At 44.0% G+C, this 14,723-nt stretch overlaps 1 protein-coding gene across 4 annotated transcripts in view; it reads right to left on the bottom strand.

The window, feature by feature from the left end:
* Positions 1-14,723, bottom strand: part of Tpst (tyrosylprotein sulfotransferase) — a 327,227-nt gene that overhangs the window by 91,223 nt on the left and 221,281 nt on the right. The window contains exon 1 of one of the 4 annotated variants that reach the window (XM_071590478.1): positions 12,640-13,033. The exons of the other annotated variants lie outside the window; for them this stretch is intronic. The gene's annotated coding sequence lies outside the window, so the exon portion shown is untranslated. Of the gene's footprint in view, positions 1-12,639; positions 13,034-14,723 lie in introns of those variants that run through there. 4 annotated transcript variants of the gene reach the window in all.

Here is a 14,723-nt window from a genome sequence, read left to right on the forward strand (position 1 = left end):
AGCGAGAGAGAGAGAGATAGAGGGGATGGAGTGGGGAGGATGAGGAAGATACGCAGCTCAACTTGCGTCGGACTAACAAGGAGGTGGTCTCTTCACCGTGGACGGGGGATGGGGTCTTTCCCTGAAAACTTCCCGAGGGGCACTGATGAGTACGGCCGTGGTTCTTCGGGCCGAAGCGTGCCCCGGATGGGACGGGAGAGGGAGGGCAAGTCTATCGGACGGTGTGGACGGGGGTGGGAGCGGTGGCGTACGGCCAGGGGGAGGAAGAGGATGAGGGGGAGGGAGGGCAAGGGTTTCCCTGCCGTCCCGCCGAGGGCTCGGAAAATACGATTACCGGCCTGAGAGGAAGGTCCTGTCAAGATGGAGTGAATTGTTAAGCCAGTTAAACGCGGTACGCGGAAGATGGGTCGCGTTTGAGATCAAAAGAAAATCATTCGAGGGAGAGGGGAAATATGTATTAATTTCGGTAAGAGAGGAACGAAATCATATCATGGCAGCGAGGTGAAATTGGTGAGCGCGAAACAGATCGATCACGTTCTCGATTGCACCACGCCAAAAATTATGGGCGAAATGAGTGCGGATAACCGAGCCGACGTCGTCTAAAATGAACAGCACGTGACGGTATTCTTGCTGCAAAAATGATAAAAATAGTTCAAAGGTTACCCGGACATCCCTCTTTCCCGATGTATCAATCTAAATACATTCTTCATGATCTAGCTTGCGACATAGCTTCCCGAAATCCTTTTTACGAAACAATATTGTGAATTACGGAAATTAATGCATTGGCAACGAAAAAAATGCACCATTGGCAACCTTTTAGTGAAGAGTTATCACGCATTTGGTGCTCGTGTCGACATGGTTCAGTAACTTTGCGAATATGAGAGTAATGATATAAACCTTGTCAATTTGTTAACATACTTAAGTGTTTCATTCGATCTATTCAAAATATAAAATTTCGCTATTTCAAGTTTTCATCCGTCAGATTAATAAAAGTGACAGCATCCGCTGGGTGGCATTAGAGCTTGCCTCTGGATTAACCAAAATTTCAACGAGTTTTACAAAATTTAACGAAATTAGCCGAATACCAACAGTACGAAAAACGACAAGAACCACTCAGCAAACTGCTGTAAGTGCTGCGGAAAGTCTCGAGGGGCTCCGAAACTTTTTGAAGGGCCCTTCACTTAACCATGAAAAATTTTCGGGAGCCCTCCTAAAGTGCCGTCTAAGAAAAACAGACGAAAGCTTTATTGATTCTCATTATGGAAACCATAAGATATTATTTTTTTAGATACAACGCACATTATTACTAGTACCAGCGATGTAACCCTTACAGATGATTCAATTTAGTCGACCACCAAAGTTAGCCAATAGATTAAACGACACAAATCGATCCCTTTTAAGAGTCGCATGAATTTTCATTAAATAATAAAAAAAATAATAACTCCTTGGAGCTGCTTTTCAGTTTTCTTCTCAAATTTTTTACGGCTCCAAAAAGAGCCTCGACATATAGTTCCCCCGCCACACGCACTTGCGGCGGCTTGCGGGGTATTATGTAGATGCAGATAGTAAAAATCACTGGGCCAAACTTTATGACACCCATGTACTCAACATGTAGCCAACCTGAGACTTTCCGCGTAAATCCTATACGTGCGTCTATTCGAGGACGCCACACAGGAAAACATTGCGATTCCAATACACTCCACAACCACATCGATATACAAATAGATAAACTTTACGCGGCGGAAAGCCAATTATCTCAAGCGAAAGACCAACAATTTTCTGTCCGGCAGGGTAAAAAAAAATGTTTATCTGCATTCCAAACCCTTCCAGTGCATTCTGTGCAGGAAAATCCAGGTACAGTGAATGTATGCCCTTCCGTGTGTAAAGCATTGTGTCACGGCGGCTCATGAACGTGTCCTTTCATACTTGCGACCCATCACAACCAGGCGCCACTTAAAAGCCTTAGTATACAAGACTCGCAAACCTGCTTGGTCGGGGTTCAGGGTGCCGTGCCCGCAAGCAACGCTTCGTCAAATTTCCTCCCAAAAATTTGGACACTGAGGAGGGAACAAGAACACATTACGTCAAGATGAAACTGCTTGTGAACGAGACGCGTATCAAAATGGGAGGCGATGCAAATAAGTTAGGACTGGTTATGACATGCGAAGGTTATATATGCCGCCGTTGTTCTACTCGGAAATTTATATGAAACTACCAAAAGTTCTCAATAATTTTGAGAAAAATGTAAGCATTTTAACCCCTTCTGAGCAACTCAAATCTATTTACCATCCTTCATTCAATACTTACCTTAGTAATGACCAAGGAATTAGGGGTTTTCTCCGAGGTGTTAAATCAATTTTTACCTTGGAAAAAAAAGAGTCTATCATAAAAAGCTAACTCTAATACCACTCACAAACTAGGTGACTTCGGAGATCACCAATAATCAGACTAAAAATCTTATCCCTGGCCATCCATACAAAATGCTCATGTAATTACATGTATATCTGATAGCCTCAATATAGTTTCCATATAATAAGAAAATGATTAAAACGCGATGAGGAGGTAAACCAATCCAACCAGGGTAGCAATGTAATCAGCAGCCTTTGCCGGCAATTATGAATCTCTGCTTAATTCTAATCTCCTTCGTACTAACTGCCAAGCTTCACGAGAGTCTTGGTGGCATTGCATATATTAATGGCCTATTAATAGCACTTTTCCACTATTTAACCGATTTTAATCCACACAAACACCCAGTGATCCACCGAAAGGTGTTTGGCGGGGTGTTTCAAGCACCGGGTGGAAAGAATGGGGATAAGGAAGAGGGAGGTTGTTTTAGGGGTGTTTAAGGTAAGTTTAGATATACTGCATCATTTTAGGGTAAAGCATACTGCCGATATGGCGTGGAGCTTCGGTCGTAAAGACATTTACTTAAGTGTCCCCAGTGATGTACGCCGCGCTTCCAGACATCAGAGACTTGTGTTTTGGAATATATGTCAAACTTAAAAATTACTTCCTCAATCCAATTCCAACCCTTGCCAAATCCTTCCCCATTCCAGCCACGCCCTTATCTTTATTTCATTTCCTCCTTGATATAAAGTGTGTCTAAGATGGCACTTGTACTCAATCAGCATCTGAAAGTAATGGAGGACATCGAAACCTGTTCAATAATAAAACTGGTGATCGGAAAGAAAAGTGCTATTATTTGATTATTCATCTTTTCTGTACAATTTGCTAGATTCTAAAGCACGCCTACCGCGAGTGATTATTTCAAAAAAGTTACGAAAAATTTGAAAATTTCATTTGAAATGGTCTTGCACTTTTTTTATTATTTCTATCAATGATTGATCACAGGAAAATGATTAGACCCACCTACTTTGACGTGTGAATTTGACACGCCGTTGCACTTAGTATTGGGCGAACTGCATCATCACCTATCAAACCGACCTTTGGGTTAATAACTGTATTCAAGGTGTTTTATTTGATCGTACGCATCGAATGTTTCTTTTTGACGACAACCACTCTATTTATACGATCAATAGATTCTGATATTATTGCGCACTCTCAAGACTCTGCCAGGACAAATTTGGGAGGTTGACCATGAAATGGCCATTTTTGGGAATACATGAACAGCAAAGTTCCCTCCGCCTCATTCTGTTAATGAATGAGAAAACTTAGACACAGCCGCAGTCCTCCCACTCTCCGTTCCTAACCTAGAACACCTGCGTAATCATTAACGAAAACAAATAAGCTGTGGAGCCAACGGGGAGACGTTAACTGCAAAAGATTAAAATTCTATTAATTAGCGATTTCAAAGGATTTTAAGTTTAAATATACACCAAAAAAAGCGTTATCCCTGCCACGTGTCTGTCATTCACCGTCGAGGAAATCCAAAGAAAAAAAATAGTACGTCAGCTCCGGCGAAGCGATTGATAAGCTAGCCAACTTTTCACATCCGTTGCTTGTTTTATCTCCCGGAATACCAAACATACACACAAATACTAAACAAACACAGTCAGCTACTGCGACGGCATTTTTATCTTTTTAAAAAAGCAACCAAAAATGTATGGAAAATATAATGAATATGACATCTACATAATACCCCGCAAGCCGCCGCAATGGCGTGGGGGCAAAAATCCTTTCAACTTACACATATCGTTAAGTGAAACGCCTCCTCCGGATACCCAATGAAATCGTGGAGACTTGCAAATTTTCCAGAATTTAAATGCTCGCTGTGAAATCATATGCTATGAAACGAAGTAACTAACGCTTGACTCAATTGATGGTAAAATATAAAACAATTAAGCCCGAAGAGACAATCGATCACCTTCGAGAACGTAGGGTAACCTCCTTTTTTTGGGAAATCCTTCGCAACACGATCACACACCGGGAATGTCGGGAGCGGTGGATTAAAATATTCTAACACCTCGAACGCCTTGCCAGAGCGACTAATCGACTTACCCTCTAAGAGGTATGCGTCAACATCTGGAAATCAAAGCTGGAGGTCGTTTCGGAAGGCGCCGAGTTTTGTGCCGAAAAAAATATGCATACGTTGATATAAACCCATCGGGTTGAAACTTTCGCAATCCCTCCCCGCATAATCTCTCCGGGTCCACACTAATGACGATTCCCGAGATCTCTCTCTCTCTCCCTCCCTCCTCACCGCCCCCTCTCCCTCTCTGTTATCCCTGGCACCGCGGCGGCGGGGTGATATCTCTGGCTCTTTACGGCTGCATATTGTGACGAAAGGGGGAGAACGGAGAGCATTCCACCGTTATTTTCGTGACGACTGCAGCGACCGCGGAAAAAAAAGTTAAAGCGGAGACGAAGTAAGGCGGGCGATGCACACACCCTTCCAACCCTAATGACTAACGGTGTGAGAGGGAGCGCTCGAATCGTCCCCCGCGGGCATTAAAAAGTATCACGCGACGATTATCGCGAGTGCGATGCTAAAATAGGGCTGAAACGTCTCCTTGGGACCCGATGCTTGAAAATGTGCGAATATGTTAATATTTAGAGCATACGGATGAAAATAAACCATCAACACGAGTCAAGTACGGAATCCATCGCATTTAATGCTGCATGATGCCTTAAGTGGTTGGCATTTTAATTATACCCCACTCTGCATTGTAACGTTAACAAGTCATGTGCATGGCATCACTATTTCAGTAGCGCAATATTACGCCACCAATCTATGAAATTCACTGCACTAATAAGCGCGCGCATATTCAAGTATTCTTCCGTCCTTCGCGCGGCACATAATCGTGACAAAATTAGACGTAACCTCTCCTACTTTTAATATAATAATTTAAAAGTAAAAATTAAGGCTTACTTTACTCGAATACACCATTTATTTTACAACGCAGATAGGCGTCCATGTGTTTCAGTGTGCGTGTTTATGAATGTGACAACATGTATTTAAAATTAAATATGGTCGCGGTAGTCCAGTGGGTAGAGCGTTGGACTGCTGACCAGAGGGTCCCGGGTTCGATTCCCGGGCAAGGCACTCTGGGCAGCTGCAGCTCCACCCAAGCTATGTGATTTTTCGGGTACCAGGTCTTCCTAGGAAACCATAACCGGCACAGGGAAAGGAACTGGCCCCTCTACCCTGATGTGTGAATTTTCACACGCCGTATAGGACTTAGTACTGGGTGATCTCTACCATCACCTACTAAACCGACCTTCGGGTTGATTACTGTGTTTATGGTTTTTTTATTTGTATTTTTAAAGAGAGTGAGGTCATTACCATCCCCCACCAAACACCCTCCCGGAGACGTAGATACGTTGATATACGTTTAAGGAGCCACCAATAATCAATGCGAATTGCCCCCATTTGGCGGTACAAGTTAAAGGGCTCTATGGTTTTAATATGGTACGATTACTCAATATTTCGTCATTGATGAAGTTCAACGATTGGAATTAGAGCGAGATTAACTTTTCCTGGTGGGAATGGAAATAGATAGGAGAGAGATCCAGCGAATCGCCGGATGCGCCAAATCCGATTTACAAGTAACTCTTAATGCTGAAAGCCTCTCAGTAGGAAGTAAGAAAGGCGATATTGAGACCCAGGGCCCCTATTGCGAAGATACGTTGACCAGCTACATCTATTAACTACAGTAGTCAACTCAAAAGGTTCGATGGGTAAGGGTAGAGCTTGCCTCACACTAAGCCCTACGGAAAGGCGTGCAGCTTAGTGCGACCAGCTCTCCCCTCTCTGCCCCGCCTGCGGTTTCCCAGGCAGACTTTGTACCCGAGGAAGGGGGGGGGGGAAGGGTGAAGATTAGGATGCCAAGGGTAAACCCGAATTTGAACCCCGACCTTCTGGCCAGTGGCCAAACGCTGAATCCACTTTTCGCCCAGAAACGTACATGCATATCCAAAAAAGATTCACAAATACGTTCGCTGTATGCACATGCGACTCTGTCAGCAGGTAAAACACATTCACTGGCGCGGGATATTTAGAATTTATCGGAGAATTTCTAATCAACATGAGTAGATCCTCTTACAATTCCCCTAGAAATGTACATCTACGCAAACATCCCGAGATACACCAAAGATATGCATGGCAGGGGATGAACTTGGTAAAACACGCGTAGTTCTTTTGGCAATGCCACCAAAAATGATTCATTCCACGAGCTGACGTCCTCGACGCCTACATCTAACTACCCTGCGATCCACCAAAATGGTGTGTGGCAGGAGGTGCAAGCACCAAGTGGGGTAGATAGGGATAAGGGAGAGGTAGGGTATTTAGAGGGTTACAAAAAGGGAATAAAACATTCATTAAAATCCCCGAAAAGACATGCAAATTCAAATACATGCTAGAGGAAAACTTGATTACAAATAAGTGTTAATTTCACCCACTATGAAAGTTCTGGGGTATACTAAAAAGGAGGGAAAGAAATTAATCCACAACCACTTATGCATACAATAGACCACCACCATACAAACACAGGTACCATAAGGCTGAAACTCATTGGAAAGAACAGAAAGAGCACAAGAAGTACCTTTCATTGTGCCCAATAATGGAGAGCCGTCGTGAAATCCACGAGACGCGAGGAGTAACTAACTACGAGATTCCACCGGAGATCAGATTTGGCGGCAAAATCGGTGAATTTATGGTGATGGCACTTGACCTTCGGTTATATATTTCGAGGGTTATGACCGGTACCGCAAACTCCTCCCCAATCGCCCACGCCATCAATATCACTGAAGATCCCAACTCCCTTCGTCCGAAATCGAAAAAAGGAAGCAAGTTGAACGTGACGGCCACCGGACGACCCCACAGCAGTTATACTCGTTCTGTGCGGCGAGATAGTGCGATGGGCTCTGAGGGTGGACCTTCCGGAACAAGAAACACAGAATCGCATTTGTAAGCAAATAAGCCTTTTGCTGTAGCTTACAATAACATATTAAATCGGGTTTCTTTCCCTGACGCTGTCGCTCTTTGCCCCAAGTAAAAGAATACAAGATTCTAGAGGTTCCTCTATTTAACTCTTCCCAATGCTACAGCAAACAATGACGATTGATGATCGATTAAATCTACTCCCATACTGAACTTAACAAACAAATCCGAAAAATCAACAATATGAAAGTCGAATTCCATAAATGTAATAATAATGATAATAATAAGATATTATCTGCGACTTAACAAAAACATTTTCATACTTGAATAATTTTCACAAATTTAGAAATATATCATTTTACAGTTCGACATCGCCATAAATACCCCGCAATTCAACGAAAGGAAGTGTGGCAGGGGATGCAAGTCATCAAGGGCCCCAATTGCTAAATGACAAAAGGTAACTACTGTTCAGATAGACAGATATTGCGGCAAAAAAAATTTCGAAGAAACTCCGACTGACAGAAAACGGTATATCTATTACATGTAGCTGAGATCTATTATCATAAATCAGTATCGCGGCGGCTTGTGGGGTATTAAGTAGATGTAGATAAACAGAGAGGGCTTTTAAGAGAAAAACGGCTTTGAAATTACAATTTACATTGCTAAAGATATTATGATTTTTTGAAATTTGTTTTTCTTCGATTATATTCACTCCAATTTACTTTCCCGTAGTAAGGCCTCAGGGCATCTATTACATAAAATAAGTTCGCGCAACTCATATCAATGAATAAATTATGTAAATATGAAATGATAGCTAAAGAAATTATAATAAATCTAAATTGCCGTTGCTAGATGAAATCTATTTCACTAATTTTTGTAACCAATTACGTCACTTAAACATCATATTTGGAATACTTTTATGAGTTATTCTATACACGTCAATTGATATCCGTTACCATGAGCAGAAAAGGATTTGTCCAGGGACTCAATCTTGCACTACACATATATAAGAAACTCCGACAGACAGAAAACGGTATATCTATTACATGTAACTGAGATCTATTATCAAAAACAGAGAGGGCCTTTAAGAGAAAAACGGCTTCGAAATTCCACATTACATTGCTAAAGATATTACGAGGGTGAGCTAAATGAAAACCATTAAACTTTATCATTTTTGATCCAGTAATTTCTTGAATACAAAAGGTTCTCACTCGTACAATTTTCATATGCTGTCCTCTTAGCGTACAATAAAAGTATTTAAGTGCTTCAAAAGCTCACGATTACCACCCGAAAAACCATAGCTCAAAATGCCTCTGCCGTCACAACCCGGTGTGTGCCCGACCTGGTCGAAGTGATATGGAAATGGCACTGTTTAAGAACTTCTAGCCCAGGGTCATTGTTAAAGTGAAATAGGCGAATCACCATTCTGAACTTTCATTCATAGATGAATTTACTGAATACTCGACTCTTACTGCTTAATAAATGGATGAAAGATCGCTGTTTCTATGAGGTGCATGTTGAAGGCGGAGCGGCCATGTTTTAACTATTTGCTGCGCCCTATTGTTTCGCTCTGGTATCATGTTGGCAGTTGTAGGCCACTCATCAAACCACGCCTATCACTATGGGAAAAAAAATTAGCATTGGAACGATATTTCGAACTTGTAGCGCAGTTTTAAGGCTTTGACTTAACTCACCCTCGTCAACGAACCCTCGTATATGAACATATACGAAGGTTGATAACCAGAATATCAACCTGCTTCCCTAGAAATATCGCATTTCCCTTTCACTTCCCTTTCCATCCGACGAACTTAATCCTTTGTGATTCTTTAGTAGGCTGGCCGGCCCATGTTTTCGCTCAAATGCTAACCCCCCCCCCCCTTATAAATTCTTGAGTTTATATTTTTAATACGTATCTTCCCCTCAGTGTTGTCTCGCATTTGAATTCATATTTCACACAGGGTTGGTATACACAAACGGACCTCGAGTTCTCTCTTGAAAATTAAACCGCTCGTTTGCCTCTCTTTCGCAATCGTTAAGACTACCTGCCCCACGAATAGCGCATTCCATTTCGCACCAACTACTTGTGCAAGTTTTCAATGACTCTTAGCGGACGTTCCGGAGATTTCTCGACATGATATGCAGCTTACGCGACAGTACGGTTGCAAATACAACCAGTGCAACTTCGCGATGCATGGCGGAGACACACTACCTTCGCCGAATGCGCAATATTGAGAACAAATTGCGATTCCGATAGGTGAATTACCCCTGGCAAATCGCAGCAAAACAGTACGAGTGACCAATAGCCCCGCAAACAATCAAATATTTAAATACGTACAACGACCAGTCAAATTTAGTGTACATACCTAACTATCGAACTGTTAGTTAGAATGTGAATCTTCTATTATCTCCCGTCCCGTAATACTTAAGCATGTTGAAATATAGAAAGTGCACATCAACATGCTTAAAAGTCCCCCGATACATGGAAAGAGCGCACTGGGCTCCAGAACTATGCAGATATAAGTACCGATATGGGTTTAGGTACGTTCCCAGAGGTGAATATGCGGGTGACTACGAATTCTTCATCCTCGAATCTAATCAAATACCGCATGATCCACCATAAAGGTGTGTGACAGGGAGTGCAAGCAGGTGGAAAGGGTAAGGGATTATGGAGAGGGAGGATGTAAATGGGTGCGGGAAAAGGAAAAACACCAAATCTTCATGAAAGAGTTTTCATAGAAAACGCAACATTCTGCAAACTTATCCTCTACTCTCAAATTTAAAAACAAATGTTAGGGGAAATTGCTAAGCTCCTCAGAAAGTAGGTACAACCAAGAGTAGAAGGGCGGACGACCCCATGGAATCGCTCCTAATACCCCGTGTTAACACAATCGCTCAACAGTGTCGGCTCACGGGGAAGGTAACTCGCTAAGTTAAGCTCCGCCAGCAAATCCTCTTCCCCGCAAAGCCATCCGCACCCTCACGGAACACGCCGCGTCGATTGGCGCCCCTTCGGCGTTCCGAGTCGCCATCGGCACGTCGCACCACGAATCTGGATGTAGGACGACGGTAAGCCCGACACGATGGTCGATGTGACAGACGCACACCCGATGAAGCCACGAGGACGTGCCAGAAGTACCAAACGCACCCCCGCCCCAACTTCAATCTTAGGCGTCGAAGAAAGGAAGACCGCGCGGTCACCACCGAGCGTCGAAATAGCGCGGCCCTCCTCCCTAGATCGATTCCTCGAAACAAAATTTACAGCGGGCACCCGAAAAGAATCTCAACTCGGCACCCCTGTTCCACGACCCCTCCTCCTCGGGTCCCTCGAGATGGTTCCTCGAGACCTCCGCGCGTGGGAAGCGTGTCTTTTCGCCACGACGATCGCTCCCGGCCAAAGGGCATTTCCACGTTGTCACGAGTGTCACACGACATCATCGATTCCAACGGAAGGAGGGTGTTCTCGCATTCCAAATGCCGGAACAGAATCGAGAAAACTGGTCGAGAATCCAAAGGAAACGCCTCGATTTTGCTGCCACATATCCTTTGAAGCTCCGTCGATCTAACGTGCAATACCTACCGAACCACATTTGAATTGAATTTGATATTGCATGACTGGTGTGGTATCACTCACTGCCATACACCCTATCGGCGATTTGAATGGTATCATGTTTGTACATGTAGGATTAAACTTGTTGCCCGCTAACGTTGAGGTACCTTTCGACCGCAAATTATCATTCATTACAAACATTTGCAAAATAACACAATTAAATCGCGGCCCGGTTTGCATCATCGCCCAACTGACGATGATGCTGCTAAAGCAATGAAACCAAGGTTGCGATATATTTACCAGGTTTTTTGTAAAAGTTTGCAATAAAAATAACATGCAAGCTTATCCAGTCATTGGGACGTCCTTTCTGGCATGATCCATCGATCAAAAAACTACCTCATCGACATGAATAGTAATTTAATCAAATAGTACATGATACACTGAACGAGCCATTGTAGGAAACCGGAGAATCCCGAGAGCAAAGCGGTAGCCGAGGGACGTTGTGAGCGCAAGCCAGTCCGGGAGAAGCGCGCGCTGGAATTCTTTGCGGACATGGACCCCGTGGCGCGTTTCGACAAATAAAAACTAATAGCTGCTTATTGAGCTAAATGACCTTGACCGTTGGACTGGCCACAAACCAAACACTCGAGCGGCCAATGCCGAAGCCGATTGCCGGACGAGGCACGCATTGGCCGTGGTGATAATCAGCGTCATTTCCGGGACTGTCACGTTATCGAGCAGGCCTTAGATGGAGCCAGTTACGTTTCGCAAAGTGTCCATAATTACGACATCACTCCCTGATGCTTATGAAGTTTTCAGTTCGGCGATCATGCAGCAGGTTCTATTTATTTAGAGGTTAGAAACTTTCTCTATGACCTACGCTGAATATAGGAAAGGTCAAATCCACACCCAACTACTCACACATTCACGACGACGAGAACAAGACGCTATGAGCAAGCCCTAAAGTTGAGAAATGGAACCGGCGACGTTTGGGTCAATCGACGACTGAATGACCCTCCACCCCCAACGCCCCAACCGTGACTGAACCTCTGACCTTACGCAGCGTCCACCAAAACGTAACGATGGATTTAAAATGAGGATTGGCAGCAGCAGACGATGGAGAGAATTTTGAGCACGCGCGCATATTCATAAATATATAAGGACACAATACACCCGTCTGATATTTTGCTTTTAGGTTAAAGAATTGCATATAGGTATTCTATTGCGCCAAGGGAATTGCGAAATAGAACAGCTACCAACAGCCGAGCGGTGGACCCGGAATTCAAATCACTTACGCATATTTAGTTCGTCCCAAGCAGTGCGATTTCCTGGATGCCAGAACTTTCGGGGAAACGGCAAGCGGTAAATGGAGATCAGAATCCCCCACCGTGAATTTCATACGCCGCAACAGTTCAAGAAAGAGCACTAGCCTCGTCTCAAAACAGGACAGAACGTTTAAAGACTTCTTTCCTATCCAATTAAAAAAAAAAGTTTCAGATGAGTTCCGAAAAAAACGAGCTGACATTTTCTTCAAAAAATCTCAGTCTTTTTAATAAATCAATCGCGAATAAGTTTTTACCAAACTTATCAAGTGTCCCGAAGTACGTCCCACGAATCTCCAAGCATATAAACAACCGCGTACATTACTGTGCAGACGATTCTCGGTTGGAGGATTTCGGGTAAGTGTTGGTATGGGGGGGGCACGGCACGTGCCTCCCCAGGGTAAAATACCGCCTTAACCACGCTCACTCACCTGTCAGGCATGCGAGACTCTTGGACGACGGACGGCAAGGTCTCCCAGAAGCCTTTTCCACTCTCTTCCCCAAGAACAAGTAGTTGGACGCGATGTCTTTTATCCGACGTCGGCCTCCTTCCTTACCCGGGCCGCTCCTTTTCAGTCCCAAGGGGGAGGCGCGAGCAAGGGGGGAACGAGATGGAGGAGGGGGGTGGCCACTCACTCACACGGTTAACCTCTGGAGAGGACGACTTTGCCGCGGCAAACTTCGAAACGACCGGCTAATCTTTCTTCCTCGCTCTCTCACCTTCCGCAGCAACGCACCGCCTCCAACTCGGAAAAAAAGAACGCCTCTTCATACACACACACACACACAAGCCTCTCCCCGAACGTACGTTCCTCTCTGCCTGCCACTGGGAGACTGGCGACTTGTCTCTCCTGTCCTTACCTCCTCCTCCATTCCCCGCTCTGCCCTTCCCCGCTCTGCCCTTCCCCGCTCGCTCCTTCACCCCCATCCCCCTCCGCGCTCTCCCCTCACGCTGAGAGCCAGGTCTGCCAACACGCCGGCCAACTGCCAGGGAGTCGATACGCGAATGGAGGGATTACGTAAAATGAAAAGCGAAAATAAAATGTATCACGACTCTTACGTTCTTCTTCTCCTCTGAGCGGTGAGGAGAAAAAGGCCGAGGAAGTAACAGAAATGTTCTAAGTTCCCGACCTTTTTTTTCCGTTCGAGGAGAGAGTCTCTATCCCCTCCCCGCCTCTCTCTCTCTCTTCCATGGACCGGATAACTCCTCCCGACCGATCTGACAGCTGTGCGGAGTGAAGCCCCTCGACCTTGCGTTTCCATTTGGGGTGTTGTTCCGAAAGCGTGGCACCTCCACGGAACCATATAAATCTTCTAGCGCCGACGGCAGGGCCATATATATGAATTATCGCCATATAATCCTAATAGATCGATGTAGGTCGCAAAAAAAGACTCCCAAGGCTTACCGATACATGGAATACAATACATCGTCATCTTATTTACTCTCCACTTGTTACAAAGAGCCTATTCTTCTTGTTCTTTACACTTCGATACGAAACCATATACCTCTGGTCTTTACATTTGCCTACAACAATTTGTAAAGCACTGAAAATGTTGACGGCAACCAAGTTGAGGTGGAAGAGAAGCCCTTGAGAGGACTAATCTCCCGTGGAAAAATCTAATAACATGTTACGATAAGAACTGTGTACAGTGTGATAAGCGCAAGAGTTACAAGTCAATTGTCCAAGAAAATGAGAACACAGAACGGTCCATGACAAGTCTCGGTTCCATTAACCTCCAGGGAACTGTGCAAGCGAAGTAAAATTTTGTCCTGGCACGTAGTATTATGCAAGGCCATCATCATCATCGGTAGTCCACCTATGATTAACGTTTTTGGACGGTCCCTGATACTTTTACACATTGCCTGAACTAATTTCACCGTAATTCACGGTCGCCCTTTATTTACTTTCTCAATTAAAAAACAATTACACTCAAACACTCCCATTACAGCATGATGTGGATAGGCAGGTTCGTGTGTATTTGTAAGTGTACGGGTGATAACGTACACTTGTAATGTTGTTGGTGTAATGTACAATACGTATGTGGAATAGTTATTTATGGTTTTGCATAAGTGAATATTTACATGTAAAACGTTGATGTCCCAACACCACCCGCCACACACTCTTACGGGAGATTGTGAAGATGTAGATCTATACATATAGTATATAGTATTTAATGTCATATTAGTGTATATATGCCTGATTACCTGACACGTACCACCACACGGCCTTGCGGCGGCTTACGGGGTATTTCGACGATATACAAGTATATTATACAATATATGCGATATGAAGAACTGAGAAATAAAATAATATGTTCTTTCTCAGTTCTTCATATCGCTCACAAGCCTTATCCCTTCCGTCCTCTTTCCCACTCGTCTACATTCTGTCTTCCAATAAAGTTAACTGCAACAGGAGTATTTTTTTATTCCTCGACTGACCGTTTAGATGGGCCCCAGTAATGAAAATATCGGAGCGTGGAAACATTCCCTTGCCGACGTTCACTGTAAATTTCA

The sequence above is a fragment of the Hetaerina americana genome, unplaced genomic scaffold (assembly GCF_022747635.1).
Source record: "Hetaerina americana unplaced genomic scaffold, ioHetAmer1.1.p SCAF_4, whole genome shotgun sequence".
In the NCBI taxonomy this organism is placed as follows: Eukaryota; Metazoa; Arthropoda; class Insecta; order Odonata; family Calopterygidae; genus Hetaerina; species Hetaerina americana.